At 38.2% G+C, this 16,609-nt stretch overlaps 1 protein-coding gene across 13 annotated transcripts in view; it reads left to right on the forward strand.

The window, feature by feature from the left end:
* The window catches only part of PARD3 (par-3 family cell polarity regulator), a 445,322-nt gene that overhangs the window by 49,444 nt on the left and 379,269 nt on the right, over positions 1-16,609 (forward strand). The window lies entirely within an intron of this gene.

Here is a 16,609-nt window from a genome sequence, read left to right on the forward strand (position 1 = left end):
AAAGTCATGTAAATATGCGACTTTTCTCTAGAAAGCTGAAGCTCTTGAAAGCATCTGAGCCTGGTACAGACTTCAGTCTGGGAACATGTTTCAGGACTACACTCCTTCACAGACAGTATCTTTAATTGCCTCTGTTGGAACTGTCAAGGCTCCTTGAAAACTGGCCAAATGATGACTCTTAGGCTAATTTTTCAGAAATACCTACTTTGCCTGTAGTTATTTCTTGTGACAAAACTTAATTGACATGGTTATTTGAACCAGGACTTTATAAAGAAAAATTATGTGAGGAGTCTTGGGACATGAAGACTCCTCACTGTCTGAAATGTTGGGATTGCTCAAGCTGTATAGAGTAACAGTGCTGAGTTTTCAGGAATTTCTTCCATAAAAATAGTGCCCAGATAAGATTTCATGAAAAGCTAATTAAAACCTCTAGTTGGTTATCTCATATTCAAGTGCTCAGCTGTGTGATTAGTTTAGCTTTTGCTTACAGGCCTTGGGGAGGCTGGTGCAAGTTGTCACTAAATATAAATATTTATATATATATACACACACACACAGACTTATTTGAATAATGCACTTGTTAGCTCCTCATGTGCTCTTCCCCTCAGAAGTTTGAATTCTGGTGACTTCAAGACCTTATTCTTTGTCTGTTACCTTGCCTTGCTGCCTTCAAGTGGGGTAATTCCTCACAGTGAAACTCTGTGGGTGTTTTTATGTGCATGACTAATAGCTGAAAAACTCTGACTGCAATTGAAGCAAGCAAAGTCCTTATTACAGTATTGGTTTTGTGTATAGATGGACAAGATACTTAGCAATTAATAATATTTATCTCTGCATTTGCCAAGCTCATCTCTACTGATGGCACCTATGAGTTAAATTTCCTTTTTTTAAAGGACCTTGCAGCATTGATTAGGAAGGTGCAATATGAACATGCACTGTGCTATCCTGGTTTATATCCTTGAATTAGTCATTCTCACTTGACCTTCACGTTTGGGCCTTTTCAGCTATTTTGGTCATTAGTCATGGGTTTTTAGTTTCCTGTAGTATGTTTTAGAGCAGACCTTCCTGGCTCCCTTAAGTTTTGTGTTGTTACTTTGCTTCCATAGCAAGTGTATCAACTGGTTTTGTGTTGTTAGAACCTAATACACACCTCATTAATGCCAGGTTTGGAATATATCTCCAGTTAGGGATATTTTGTATCTTATCTGTACACTTAAGCATACCTTGTAAAAAGGCATTTAAACAGATGGTGTCTAAACATGTAATTAAATGATTACTGAAGTCTGTAGGATTAGCTGTGCTTAAAATCAAACATTTGCCTTTATTTCTCTTTTTTAAAATTGGGACAAAAATGTCTAGGATATTGGAAAACTGAAGACTTAATGTTTTGGTGTTCATTTTCACAAGGAACTTCCTTACATTCTTGAAGAGAAGTTTGTTGTGTTACTTACTACCTGGCATCTGAATTTTTGAAAATCAGTTTGCTCTTAGCATGTTTCTTTAGACTTAAGGATCAGTGATTAATGTAATTTTTGTCTTTGGTGATGCTTTTATGCTATAATTGTGCAGTGTCATATCAGCACAATACAGAATGCAGAGCAGCTAAGGACCACTTGTCCTCTTGATGGATTTATTGCTCTGTTCAGTCAACTGCCATAGTAAAATAAAACACTTAAGTGATGTGAGGAATATATTTACTCCTATTCCACTGTCTCCATGGAGAAAATGTTTTGTCCTATAACAAATACAAAGACCATTAGAGCAGCTGTTCTGAATGGAATGAGAGAAGTAGCTTTGATGGTGTCCTTCACATTAAAATGCAGCATGCTAGGGTGACTTTATTTAGCTTCTTCTGTCCCTATATTTTGTAATTCTCTTGTCACTTATTAAAACAGAATGGATGAGTAAGGGTTAGCCCTTTCAGTCGCTTTTTGGAATAATTTGTGATGCTCAGTGTTGTTCCTCCTTAAAAAAAAGAGTAAAACATGAAACAAACTACATGGAAAAACTGATTTTGCTATGCTGTTTGTTCCTTTGTTTGTTTCTGAAACAGCTTTACTTAAGCCCTTTAACTTATTTCATTGAGAAAGTGCATAAATCACTCTAACTTAGCCAGCATAAGATGTGGGCATTTATTTTACACTTATCACTGTGTGTTAAGTTGCTTGGTTAATGCAGTTAAAGGTAATAACCTTATAAAAAATAATTCAAATGAGCATTTAATTTTTTTTTATTGTAAAACTTTTTAATATTTATTGAAATGTACTTTTTTCAGGTTTTACTATGGAAATATGGGTAGTTTTCAAATATGGAAACACAGAAATGTTTTTTACATTTATATATCTCTGTGTATACCTGAATACAAATGGGCTGAATTGTTACTGTTTTTGAAAAATACTTGGCTACAAGAAACAAGATCCTATTTTCAGCTAGCATTTAGTCAGCTGTGTAACCTACTTTGATTATTTTAAAAATACAGGTTTCTTCTGTGTGTAGTGATTAGACCAATATTTTAAGGATAGGTTAATAACCTGTTTTGTTTGCATTTCTGTAACTTGCAAAAGGAGCCCTCTCCATGAAGACTCTCAAAAAACATATGTCATCTTGATAAGTTTCCAACTTGATGATAGCATACATGATGACCTCAGTTCAGTTTTTAGTAGTCAGACATTCTCAGCAGCAAAAAAACCCAACTGCAGAAAAAAAACCAGAACCCAACCATTTTTAACTGTGTTTTCTTCAGCTAGACTGAGGCACGTAGATACTTTGGTAATTCTCATACTTTGGATGCAATATGGAAGTGCTTATTCTAAGATCTCATAGACCCTCATTTATCCATGAAAAAATGTTGAGAAAACTGTGGTGTAATCTCATTTAAAAAAAATAAGCAACGAATAAACCCAAAGTATGTCTATGAATATAACTTGCTCCCATTTTGAGTTCTCAGTGGAATAGTAATTTATATTTTGAAAAACTTGAAAAAAAATTTGTTTGCAATTATATGTAATTTTTTAATGAATAGAAATGCTCAGACTGTTGCTCAGTGGGAAGCTTTAGAGATCAAGATGTCTGTGTTTGGTGTAGCTATATTGCTGAAAATCAGTTTTTTTCTTCCTGAGAGAACAAGGATCTGCTATTAACAGCCACAGGTTGTGATGATCAGCTGGGCAAATAGAGCTACTTTGAAACAATGTAGGTGTGAACCTCATGTCAATTATTCCTAAATTTGTTTGCTCCAATATACTTACTTTTGCCAAGTTAATTTGGGATTAACAGCATGTAAATCCTAAAAGCCTTGGCATCTTATAAATTCCTTTATCATTGCTAAATTCAATGCTGGTTCTTAAAAATAACCACAGTAGTTTGGTATATGCTTAGATTTACAGCCTGGCTTTATTTCTCTAAACTAAGGCAGGCATGGGCCTTCTTTGCTTGACTTAACATTTTCAAATGGTCGGTCAGCTCTTCACCCTGCACAATTCCTGCTTACACCCACTGCGTGCAGCAATAAAAACCAGAGGGATATGGTTTGGTCTGGAGTGGAGTCTCCTGCTGCCCACAGTGTTTGTGTGTGTGCTGCTCTGTCTGGCCCAGGTCACTGTAAGTTCAAGGTGATGTTGGTGCTTAGTGCTGCTTAGACAAACTTTGAACCTCCCAGAAAGACACACAAGAAGCTGTTGGTTTGAGTGGAATACTTCTGGTGAGAATGGGATGGAGATTTATTTCGTGGATCTGTGTTGAAATGGGATTTGTAAACATTCATGAACTAGAGTTAAGTGTGTTAAGTAAGCAAACTGCAGCTGAAATTCAGTGAAATCAATTGTGCTTCATTTGCATCTGCTTTTAAGAGACCTACAGAGATTCTATTAATATTATTATGAAGTTAGTGCCTGCTTGCTTGAAGTATGAAGATTTCTGGTGAGAAAGTCATTGAGCAGCTTCTTCACATAATGTGAAGGCATATTATGACCTTTTCCCAGTGTAGTGGAAAGGAAATGAACTTTTGGGTTTTGTGTTAAAACAGATGGTCAATTCTAAATAATACTGTTGTTTTGTTTACTTCCTCTTGGAAAGCTCTGTTGAGTTAGAGAGGCATGTGATACACAAAATGTGGTTTGGAAAGGATGACTGTATTTTGTTTGTAACAAAAGTTAACTGGATGCCTGCACAGAAATAAGGCTATTTTGAGCAAATGCATTCTAATGTTAAGGTTAAAGGCTAGCTAGGGACTGAAGGGCTGTGATTACGGTATCCTGCTGCTATTGATGCTTGCTTTCTCACTCTTATTTTTTAGGCCAGTTATGCAAGACCCCATTTTTGTAGTAAATTCAGGGTAGGCCAGTGACAGCAGGATGCTGTTAGAAAGAATGAGATTCTGGTAACACTTTGCCTGTTCATTCACTCCAAAATCTTCAAGAGCTTTTCAAGTCAATGAAAGCTGTGCAGATGAAGTTGTGTTATCTTTATATTTCCATCATTACATCATCAGAATACTCAAAGTAGTGTTGTTTATTCTAAGTTTTGGGTGTCTCTGTCTCATTTAAGCAAACGTGCAGCAGAATTTACATGTGATTTCTCTTTGTTTCTGCAAGTTAAGAATTAAACCTTAAGAGTAGAGAATAACAACTTTTTGTGCTTTTTGTTTCTGCCATTAACTGATTAACACCCCTGGAGTGAATGAAGAAGCATCTTTTCCAGGTCCCACGCAGCATATCTGACAGCAAAACCTTAAAATGCCCCCAAAAATTACTCAGAAATCTGATTTGCAGTATTTACTATACCATGATTGGTATACCCTTTTTCCCCTCCAAACCTTTCTATCAAATTAATTTTCAACTATAGCCATGATTATCTTTTGCCACACTGTGCAGTTTCTCTCTTCTTGTTCTGTGTCTTCATTCCCAGTATCCCAGGAAAACAGACGACCTTGAAACAATTTGTTGTTACTCACAAGTGACTTGGCAAAACACATTTTGAGCATAAGGCATTCTTTTCTTGTAACAGCTTAAAATAACTGCTTGAGCCACCAAGCTTGGGAAAGTATTGATACTGGGAAAGAAACCCATCATATAGCAACCCCATGATTATTTTCTGTTAAAAAACTTCAGTTTTTGAACAATGGGCTCTTGATAGCATCTACTGTTTGGCAGTGGTTTTTATTTTAAATAGGCTTTTAGAGATTGACATTTTGTATTACTGAAATTCTGAAAAATTGGTAAAAACAGAATGTGTCCATTTAAACCAGGTGTTTTTGCATTAACTGTATTGACTCAATGCTGGGATGGCTACATGATGCTTTTTAGGTCTGTCTTGCTGATGAATCTAAAGTAGAAAACAAAGTATTTGCACAGCCTTTATTCCCAGTTGCTATTTAATGAAAATGTTTTTAAAATAGCATACTCAAAATATAAATATTATCTGCAGTCAAAGAATGGAATTTAAATGCTTGTAGTATTTCTAATAGTAAACTAAATTTTAATTTCACAGTGTTTGTGGATGAGACTAATAAATAATTATATATCCATGGAAGTGAGGAAGTAAAGGTCATAATACATGAATATTGGAACATGCATTTTCAATCCCTAAGAGGTATTAGATGTAAGTAAATGTTGTCTCCTAACTGTAGTACTTAGTTTTTCACATCTTTCAGCACTGTTCTTCAAATTGTTAATCTCATCATCACTTAGTTTTTTCTAGCTATCAGACAACAGCATTTTCATTCATGATTTGCTGTGTATTTTTGAGATAAATTGCAATATTGCAATTCGTTTCCTGTAATGCTGAAACAGTTGTATTTTTGCACTAAGAACTCTCATGTAGGAGAGGACTGACATTTGTAAATCCATAAATCAGTTTCCAGGGAGATCGGAAGAGCTGCAGGTAAATCTGACTTCTAAAAATTGAATATTTTGGTAAAAACTGTTCTCTGAGGAATAACAGGCTCATGCATGAATATGATATACTGGGGAAGATTGTGACAGTATTGTCAAGAAAGTAATATCTCACAATATTATGCCTGTGTTCTCAGCAGAAGGACAGACCTGAGCAACAGTGACTGGATTAGCACAGTCAAAAAGCTCCACAGACCTGGCATGGAATAAGAGGAAGGGTTTTATGGATGTGTAACTGGTTTGAAGTTGGAAAATAGACCATGTATTGTTCGATATATTTGCAATTGTTCTGAAAGAAGAGAAGGAGGATTTGAATACTGGAGTGACAAATTCCATTATTGTGTGGGAAAAGGCACATGGACGGTGGATGCTGCTCATGAAGAGTTGCAGAAGCATTCAGGGAGTAGGCAATATCATGCTGGATCATTTTGGCAAAGGTGATGTACTTTAGGAGAGAGACTGCTTTAACTGAATATGCAAACCAATGAGTTCTGAGCTTGCTCTTACGTTTGGGAGAATGTTTCTGATTTTGCAATAGACCTCTGGACACAGTGGCTTATGTGCAAGGCACATAACCAGGTCTCCAAGGCTTCCAGCAGTTTGCCCTGTCTCTGCCTCTCCCCAGTGTTTTCATCCCGGTGCTGCTGCTTGGCTCATGAGGGCTCTGGCAGATTTGTTCACTCAAGGGGCAGAAAACTCTTCCTTGCAAAAGAAACTGAGTATTTTTCTGCTATTTCATGAATATTTTAAGTTCACCAATGGATCTGGCAAGTTGAGGAGCAAAGGGAGAGGACTTTGCAGCTGGGAGTGGTTGAGGTATGAAGGAAGAAGAGGAAGAGTGGGAACATGACTGGGCTGAGACCTTGCTTTTCAGTGGTGCCTACGGAGCTGCTGGAGTGGTGTCTGTGGTGCAGCAAGGTGTGCTGTGTGTGCTGCTGGTGAGCCCTCTGCTTCCTCCAGCACCAAACCAAGCAACCAAAAATGATTTTGTAGAGATAGCAAAAAGCACAGAGCAAATGCCAACACTGACTCCAGGTACAGATTAACATCCTCCACCAGCAGTATCTAAATGGACCAGGATCTCAGTCTTGAAAAGATGTTGTCAGAAGCAAACTGTAGATGGCTGTAGAATCAGAGGTGATATTGGGAAGTGCTTCTTTGTTTTGTCAGTGCAAGCTCTGGGGTATCAAGTGAAACTGTCATAAGAGTAGCTGTCTGCAAAAGGTTTTCCAGCTTTTCTTGACCTTAATTTTAATCAGAATATCTGTGATGTTTATCAAATGTCCTAGATACTTAAAGTTTTGGAGGACATGTTTTTTCTTGAGATGTCATTTGCAAGCACATAGTACTGAATTTTCTGCTTATTTTAAGTCTTCGAAAAGGTGATGCTTGTAAATCATGGAAACTGGTAATTTAAATAGGATTTCAGTTTGTGAGAAAAAGTTTCTTTAATCTAGACTTTGGTGAAAACCACAGACTGTTGAAGTGATGATGGTCTCAGTGTCAAATATTATTAACATTGAAGGGTCAGTATGTGGCTACAGATAATGACTACTACAGTATTATAAACACATCACAATTAAGAGAGACTAAGTACTAAAAATATTTAATAATGGATTTTTTCTATACCTTGTAATAATTACAGAGTCACTGGTTAGATATAGTTGTAGATAATATAAAGCTGTGCTTTCTAATCCTTCACAGTGTGATTCTCCACAAAAATGTGCAGTGAATCTAGAATTAGGCCATTATGGCTAATAAGTACTTAACATTCTGATAGCTTTTGGTTAATTTTAGCAACATCACTGTGTCCTAGAGGTAGCTTATTCATCCTACAACACAGGAAGAAGTTGAAGGAAAGGTTGGTTATGGGGATTCATTAAAACTACTCTCTTACTCCTTGATATCAGCAGGTCTTAAAAGAAATGCTGTTCCAGCTTCACAGATATTTCCTAACAGAGGTAGTGAGGCTCATACACCAGAGGACTGACCCATATTAGAGCTTAATTATAGTAATGGATAATCCTGCAACTATAAATTATTCATAGTTGTTTTGTACGCCAAGTAGCATCATGAATAAAATAAGGAAAAGTTTCTGGAAAAGACCCTGGTCAATGCCTAAGTTTGTCAAAAGGTAGTTTTCCTCCTTGTCTTTCAACATGGATGAAATGTTTTGTAGAGCTTGGCCCTTTGGATGTGTTTTGTTTAATGGAAATCAGTAGCAGCAACTCTCGGGGCTCTACACCCTTGTGGAGTTCCTTGACTAATGCCTTATGTGAGAGGAACATTCCTGCCTAAACACAGTCCTGTACAAAACCTGCAATCTCAGCTGTCTGATAAGATTCCCACACTGTCCCTGGGATGAGAATTCATTTCCCTCTTATCCATTGATACCAACAGGCTTGAAGAGACTGTGGTAACTGTAGTTATTTCCAAGGAAGGACAGTAAGGTTCAGAGTCAGGTATTTTCTAGTTGACTTAGAAGTTGAAGCATCTCCTAGGTTTGTAGTGTGAGTAGTCCTACTGACTAGGAGAGAGCACGGAATATTTAAATTAGATTAAAATAGGGCCCCTAGAGCATTTAATGGGGTGGTTACTGCATGCTGAAGGTTTCTTCAGAAAGGGCCTTGGATCCAAAGAGAGGAAAATAATGCTGTGTTTTTCTGGGGAGCTTTCACTGGTCTGACTTTTCAGTTGACTTCCCAACAGTAGCCCAGAGAGGAAGGAGTTAAGAAGATGCTTTGAACCCAAAGTCTTCTGCTTCATCCCCACACCCTGTTGGTGTACTTCCACACCCAGTTGGTGTGCAGGGAGCTACCTCCCGTTCACCTTTAGCGTGCTCAGCAGGATAGTCACTACGTTTTCAGATTAGCATCACTGCTGAAGCCTGTCTGAGTTTAAACAGCACGAAGGAGTTCTGTCTGCTCTTCAGTGGCATTCAGCATTGCAAGACCATTGGATTCTTTCATTTTTTACAACCTGTTGGAAGAACTGAAGCTGGTCTTCAGTGGGCTCCATTCCTTACAGGCTGCTAGATTTTCCTGTAGATTGAAGACTGTTTCATACAAACTTGGTGGGAGCTTGATGATACTGAGTTTTTACTTTCTTGGGATGCTGTTTACTTGAAGGTAACCATACTTTGGATGAAATGGCAGACACACCTAAGAGGAAAATTACAAAGAAGTCGTCGTCTTTTTCATATGATCGCCGGAGAGATTCAGTGAAAGTTAGGAGACAGTCCAAGTCTCTCAGCTTTAAGTCTGCTACATTGGGTGCTCAGAAAAGGCAGGCACAGAGAAAGGAGGTTTGTATTTGGATATTCCTCAGAAAAAATTCTTGCCTTCTAAATTTTTGTGGAGTTTGTAAATCTTGCTGTGTTACTATGAAGTGGTGAGCAATCTCTGCTGACTTGCAATCTGTGTGTCTCTAGGTATGTGTGAGCATACAAGCTTGTGTGCAACTAAAGCTGGATTTTTTCCTGTAATATTTCTTAAGAGCTAGGTAGATTTTTGGTGTTAATTTTATGCTGAGAAAAGTCTGCATATTTTCTGCTTTTAAGACGTGATTTATGATTTCTGTTTTGTCTCAAGGAATTGCTCCTGTAGTGCTCAGTGTCCTGTGAGCTTTGGTAGTGTTGTTTGTTGTGCTGAAAAACATGATGGGTGCTGAAACTTTTGAAATTATTATTCAGATTACAGCTATTCCACTGCTCTTTATTGTTATTATTTTTTTTTAATGTTGAAATGTACCAGACTGAGAGCTTTAGGGAGTGAAATATCTTACTTATTCCAGAACAGGTAATGCAAGTCAACAGAAGCACCTGTTCTGGTGGGACCAGTTCTTGGGTTAGAGGGCAGTTTAATGCCTTGGCAGTGCTGCTCTGCTGTAGTAAAAGACTTTCATGCACAGGTCTTTCTTTATATTTTGTTGCTGGGATCTAATGAAATGAAATTTCTCCAAAGAGAAGATGCAGTGTGAACTATTGTAAATGGAATAAAAAGTGAGTCAGTTAATGAAATATCTTTGTATACTGATCCCTAAAATTTAATCTAATATGGAAGGAGTACAGGATCACTGACTCTGATCCATCTCTCACTTGTGTGCACCTTCTTGAAGGGTTTAAATGAACTTTACAGGGAGTTTTTCATTAGCTGTGTACAACATCAAGTGCTTTAACATTTTGCAAATAGTGTTTCTTCAAACTTTGGTATAAGATTAAAAAAATGTGTCTTATATGTGTGGGACAATATTTGGTTTTATTACTATTTCTCTTGTTCTTGGAATGTTAAAATGTCTATTTACATAGCAAGACATTCACTAGTAAAATACTAGAATATTCCAGCTTATGGGGATTCTTTAGTGTTAATTATAGGCATAGCTGAAGCTGTTTTTCTTGAATTGAAGTTCCAGAAGTTCAAATGAGGAAGTACTTGAAGAAATCAGAAAAAACCTTCAAAAGTGCTGCAAGCTCTGAGAGTCCTGCTGCACTCCTACCCATTTTTTGATGCGTTTTTTAGAAGTAAAAATAATCTCAATTTTATGAAAATGTAAAATCCTAAATGACATCTGTGAACGTTCAAGTTCATTGAATCTTTTGGGGAACTAGGCTACTCACATCAATTTCAGAATTTTATTTGTGAGTGCAAATCAGTGAGTACCTGTGTATTTTGATTTAACAGACTATAAGGTTCTTGAGTCCACTTATTTTTTGGATGTCTGCCATGGTTACTGTGTGACCTCTAGTGGTTAATGAAAAATATGCTCAATTACTGAATTCAGGCTGTTGCTTGAACAAGTTCTGAATGTGTATTCTTGTTGGTTTAATTATTTAATCTTCTAAATTCTATTTTTATTGAAAATAAAAGTGTATCATCTGCTTTAGCTACATCTTTTATGGTGTCACTTCCAGAAAAAGTGCTTTGTTAAAAATTCTTATTCATAGGGATGTGTCTGAACTCCAGTACTCATAGATGCAGAATTATGGGAGTACTTTTAAGAGACTTTTACTACTTTGGCTTGGTTACAATGTGTTAGAGGGTGATAGATCTGAAATGAAGCACTCTAGACAAAGGTCCATTTTGATAACTTTTGTGTATTGGAAAGATCTAAATAAGGGCTTTTCTTACTCAAGAATGTATTTTTTCCCCTTCTAAATGCTCCAGTAACTGTAAGAACAGTTAACTTTTCCTACAGGCTTGGTCTTGTTTCCATCTTCAGATCATTATAATTGAGACAGAGCCATTCTTACCTCCTCCCTGCCCTCCCCCCTTCCCACAGGGGCAGCCACTTCTGTGTGTATTGGAAATGCTCTTGAACACAAAGCACAGCTGCATTTGTTACTGTTGGGCTTGAAAAATGATGGGTTTGAAGTCAGCAGAATCTGATCAGTTTTTGAGCAGCCAGCCCTAGCTGTGCTCAGTGTCACTGGTGGGCACACAGGCTCCTTCCAGGCCTGGGTTACTGAGTGAGCAGAAATTCCCTTACAGCACCAGGAGAAATGTTACTAAAAATGCTTTTCTTTGTTGATTGAGTTTCTTTCTCATTTTTTTAAAAGACATTTTTCTAATAGATGTTTGACATCTGAGAATATTTAAAACTGTGCTTTGGTCTTTGCTGTTTTAGGAGACAATAGGAGACTTTGCTGCTCACAATGTATGTGGTTTTACTTGGGTGGTTCCCTGGAGGAACAATACTTTGCTTCTGCTTATACAGGCAGGCAAGCCAAAATTATTCTTTAAATGTTTTGGTAGATTGATATCAATCAAAGTCTCTCAAAATCACAGCATGTTGCAAAAGCTTTTTCTGCTTCCTTGGCCTTGGCCTCCCTTTTTTGCAGTTTAATTTCTTACTTTACTTTTTTGTGGTAAAATTTCATTTTTATCTCCTCCCTAATTCAAACTATTTAATTACTGGTAAAATAGTAATAAGAATCTCAGAACATTTTTAAAGAAACTTTTTTTTCACTTTCTGAATTACAGTGATGTAAGAAAATGCTAAGGCCAATTGCTGTGCATCTCTTGCTCTTCCGTGAGTTTTTTTGTTAGCTTAGCTAACTTACTAGAAATGGAAAATCATCAAGTGTTCAAACCCAACAATATCAACTATCCTATCTGATGTAGCAATGAACCTCTTTCAAGATAATCTTCCCATCAAATTATTTATTAGTACAGATCACTTTTTTATTCTGTTGTTTTCTCTAGGCTTATCTGTTCTGAGGTAGAAAATCTGGTAATTACATTGACTGGCTGCTGATATTGTCACATTGGTTGATCTGGATAGAAATCACATTCCAGAAATATGTAGGCTGATCTTCTTAGGTGTACAAGTATTATGCAACATAATGTATAAAATATTTGATAGCTTTGAGAGAAGTGATTGTCTCTTGTTTTGTTTTGAATGAAGAACAAAGTCAGTTGCATGAAGTATAAACTGTAAATAAGTAAAAATTTGACATCAAAATCCTTATGTGCAGGAGACCATAAAAAATAGATCCAGTTTTATTTTTAGCTGTTTTGTGAGAGCCTCTCAAGTCTTATTTCTCTTTTCATCACCAGCTGACTGATTACTGGGACATGGGCTGGAGCCTCAGTGGATTAATTAAGATCTGAAACTGTTTTCCTGATAACTACTTATGTGTTGCACACAGCATTTTGGAACCTGGCAAAGTTCCATGCTCATACAAGGCTTGCATAGATTGCAGATTTGTGGTTTATTCACTAATATTCTTGTTTTTCTTCCAGGGAATGCTACAGAATTGAGATGACAAACTTTTTTTTCCTTTTCTTTTAAGCTCTGTAATTCCTGAACCATGTGGGGTTCACTGCCTGCTATCCCAGATGCAAGGCAATGCATACAAAGAGGGTGTTGTTAGAAAATCTTCCAGTCCCTGTGTTTAAATATGACACAATTAACACAAGTGTTCCAGATGCCTTGTTATGAGCATCTGAGAGCAGGCAGAGGCCTAGGAGTTACACTTTCTGCTGTCTTATTAGAAAGAAATACTGAGTGGAAAAATGGCACTGGAGGATTGGTGATGTGAGGGAAGGAGGTTGCCCAAAAGGGTGATGATTTTTCACATCAATATGTAGTAGATGTGCCAGGACCAGGACTGTTGGTGTGGGGCAGGTCTGGTGAGCAAAAAAGCCACAGCACCAGCTACCAGCAAATGGTAATCACTAAAGATGATGTAATCACTAAGCAGTAAAGAAAAAGTAATAAATCTCATTTCATTTTAAGCTATTGTTTTTGAAACCCATGATCTGTGATTACTTTTCATCTAGTGATTTTCTTCCTATCTTTTGCAAGAGTTTGTTTTGAATTCTCTGGGGAATCTTGAATGCCTTCTTTGGGGAGAGGGAAATCAGCTTTAAGGGTGAGCCTGAGGATTTGTTGTGAAAAATATGATCCTATTTTTTTTTTTTTTTAAATGAAACCAGACAAGCGTGTCAAGAGGAAAAGCATGTGATGTGTGTAGCAGAGCACTGGGAGCTAAGAGTGTGTGTAGGTTCCTTTGGCAGCTGGGTTGTTAGTAGAAAGTTGGTCTAGCAAAACTCCTTCCCTGTGGAGCCTGGCAAGCTGTTACCCATAGTGATTGGCTGTTATTATTGAAGCTGTGGTTGCAGCAGGTCAGGTGGGTTGTAGCTGCTGGAGTAGCCTGACCTTCAGTTAAACAGAGGAAAATCAAAGCAGAGTGGAATGATAGTGAGAGGTTTGGCCATGGTCAGTCTTGAAGTCATGTTTTCCTTTTCTTACTGAGGCTTGTTCATGGAGATTGTGGTAGATGTGTGTGTTGGAGTGCTCCCTACAGCAGTGTAAATCATTGGGCCTTGATGGCATTTGCTGTGGTGGTGTTGGTTAGTGCCCTCCTTGCTACTGATTTCCAGTGCACTGAGAGAAGCTGTCCTCTTCCAGAGTCATGGATTCCTTCTCTTGGTGCCTTGTCCTGGAAGTTATTATGGTATTGCATACCATCTCAAGATATATTTTGTTGTGGTCTTAAAATAACACCATGTTGCCAGGAGGTTTTCAAATTTGATTGGTGATTTCTTTAATGCAAGCAAAATACTAGACTTTATTTTGACAATTTAGAGCTTCATCTGATCTAAATTGAGTGATTATTTTTAATTCTGTTTTAGTAACTGTTGTTATATGTCATGTAAAAGCTAACATGATGAACCATGCTTTTTGGTTCCTGAAAGTGTGGCTTTGTGGCAGATTTTAGCTGATCTAAGACAATGGTGGTGCTGCAGATGAGTGTGACCTCCCACCTTCCCTGGCCATGGCTGTGCTTCCCACCTCTCCCTGGCTTCAGCACTGGGAATTGTTGGTTGTGACAAATGGAGTCTGTGTGCTGGTAACTCTGCCAGAAAAAAAAAAGGACAGGTCATAGGAGAAGGGGAAATAGAATGGCCTCTGGTGCAAGGAGCAGTCTGATGCTGGGAGCAGCTTTGCTGTCAGCAGAGCTCTGGCCATTGCAGGAGAGAATGAGTGTCCCTGAGCAAAGCTGGGTGAAAAAGCCATTCAGGGCTCCAGCCCTGCTAGCCAAGGGAGCACAATGGCCAACTGGCCATTCCATTTGGCAGTGCAGGATGTTAGCCATGCTGAGACAGGAGGTGCCAGGGAAGGCAGGTCCTTGTTCTTGCTTGTGCCCACAGAGGGCTGGTGGTGTCCCACAGAGTACTGGGTTAAGTTTGGCCAAGTGCAGTGTGCTGAGCTGGTGGGTTCTGGGTGTATTCACCAAACTTCTCCCAGCTGCAAATGCTCACCCTACCTTGGCTGAATGCTTTTGATCTGCTGTTGCAATGTAGGCACTGAGGAGAGTAAGAAACAAAACAGTCACAGAGCTACAGTGGTTGAAGGGACCTCTGGAGGAGTCAAGTCCAACCCCTTGCTGCAAACAGGTCCTGTGTGATCTGGATCTGAGCATCTCCAAGGCTGCAGATTGCACAGCCTCTCTGTGCACCTGTTTCAGTGTTTGCTGACAAGGTGAAAAATGGTTTCCAAAGCCTCATCTGACTTCCTGGTGTTGCAATTAGTGTGACTATTGCATCTCCTCCCATTTCTGGGTCACCTCTCAGAAGATCCCAGCTCTGTTTTCTTTCTTCCCACCCATTAGGTCACAGATGACAGCAACAATCTTCTCTTTTAGCTTCCTCTTTAAACTGATTAAGCCCAGCTTTCTTGGCATCTCCTTGCAGATCCTGTGGTCCAGCCTCCACTGTGCTGGTGGCTGTGACAGGATGTTCCAGCTGCTGCTGCTGTCCCAGCCTGCTCTGCAGGAGCTGCCTTCACCACGAGGGTACACTCCTGCCTGGCCTTCCCAGTGCTGCCCAGCAGGGATCTGCCCCCCCTTCTGTGCAAACTCAGCATCCTGCTGGCACCCAGCCAGTACTGCTGCACACTGATTATTAATTTAAAATTCTTGGTGGCATTCCCTGATTAGCAAGAAGCAGCGTGCATGCTTTTTTTTTTTTGCTGCTTCTTGTGCAGTATTATATCCTCAAAATGGGGATGGTGCATTTCAAAAGAAACTGTTGTCAGCTGCAATAATACTTTCTAGGTTTAGCCATTTTGTTCCAGTTAAGGAGGGAAAAGCCTGCCAAATACAACTAGATGGGGCAAAAAAAAACCCCAAGAAGAATGATTTCTGGATATGTATCATAACCTTCCATTTCAAAATGTTCACATTCTCAGCACTTTAGCAGAAACAGTTAGTTAGTTAACTAACAGAAAATTAGTGTTTTAGTACCCTTTAGTCCCCTTTAGTACCTGTACTTACGAGTATGTTTTAAGTGCTATGCCACTGGTTTTGTGGAATGGTGATCCTTGCATGGTACAAAAATTGTGTGAGTTTTTTTGCTGTATAAGCAATATTTTGACATATATTTTGAAAAGTCACTGAAGTTCTGAGTGAATGGTCTTTGTTTTCATTTTAATACTATAAGACGAAGTTGTGTTTTAATGTTACAGAATTTCCTAATGGAGAAGGATTTTATCTTATTTCCAGCTAAGATGATGTCACTTTTGTAATAGCAACGAAGTTTTGCCCCGTTGTCCTGTACAAGAGTGAGCATTTTGCTTTACAGCAGTTTGACTTTAATATATCTTGACAAAAATGAAAGAAAATTATTTTTAATTGTCTAAAAATATGTCCCCTGGCTCAAAGTATACTTCTCAGATAGAAAGCAAGCAATGTTTTGCTTTCTCAGCAATTTCTGTCACTTGAAGTGTGAATTGATCATGGAGGTAATAGCACATGGGGAAAATCCAGTGGGAACTGTCTGATTTCATACATGTTTCAGTTCAAACACTTAACGTTCTTTTGATTTGTAGACTGTAATTTTCACTGACAGTATTAGTGGCTTTTAGAAGAACAGCCTCTGACAGATGACATCCATCTAACCAGCTGCTGCTTAATCTGACTTCAGGCTGAATATTGTGTTATCTGACTAATTTGAAATACAGTAAATATTAATGACTGTTCATCTGTTATTTAAAATAAACAGAAAGTAGTGAGAGAGTGATGCTCACATTTCATGCTTCTGCTGTAACTGGCTTCTTGTCATCTGTGACTGACAGCTTTTCTTCTAGGGTACTTTCTTTGTGGAAAATTGATGTTGTTTTAATTTTCTCTTTTCTCCCACAGGCTTTATTACTGTTTTCAGTTTTCAGTAGGGTCAGAAATAGAGAGATGTCTCATGTGGTCTAAGTTTAAAACT

The sequence above is a fragment of the Agelaius tricolor genome, unplaced genomic scaffold (assembly GCF_023055355.1).
Source record: "Agelaius tricolor isolate 1412-34295 unplaced genomic scaffold, bAgeTri1.0.p SCAF_6, whole genome shotgun sequence".
Taxonomy (NCBI): Eukaryota; Metazoa; Chordata; class Aves; order Passeriformes; family Icteridae; genus Agelaius; species Agelaius tricolor.